Source organism: Morone saxatilis, unplaced genomic scaffold (assembly GCF_004916995.1).
Source record: "Morone saxatilis isolate NCDOM2014 unplaced genomic scaffold, NCSU_SB_2.0 Contig10, whole genome shotgun sequence".
NCBI classification, from domain to species: domain Eukaryota; kingdom Metazoa; phylum Chordata; class Actinopteri; family Moronidae; genus Morone; species Morone saxatilis.
In genome coordinates, this window is record NW_023339652.1 from 4,193,626 (window position 1) to 4,193,959 (window position 334).

The 334-nt window shown below is 39.8% G+C and overlaps 1 protein-coding gene across 2 annotated transcripts in view; it reads right to left on the reverse strand.

The window, feature by feature from the left end:
* The window catches only part of nrip2 (nuclear receptor interacting protein 2), a 30,518-nt gene that overhangs the window by 4,471 nt on the left and 25,713 nt on the right, over positions 1–334 (reverse strand). The gene's annotated exons all lie outside the window — the stretch shown is intronic.

A 334-nucleotide genomic window follows, 5' to 3' on the forward strand; every position in this document is an offset into this window, starting at 1 on the left:
TTATTCATTCTTGTGTTAATGAGTGCTAATAAGCACAAATACTTCTGTAGCAGCGAAGTGAGAGTTTTGTGTCTATGAAAGAGTCAGGCATTGGGTTTAGGGACTGAATTAGAGTCATTATTCACTGGTGCAGAGGAATTAAGAGTAGGTGCAGAGAAGAACTGCAACATAAATAATCGTCTGTGTGCTCTCGTTCTGTTATGTTTGCAAGGACAAAATGCCCTCATAACAAGGTGAAGATCCGGATGAATCTTCAAGGGCTTTTTGCGACCAAGTGAGGACACAATATTTCTATAATTTTATGGTTTGGGGCTCTGGAGGAGTAGTTTTCTTG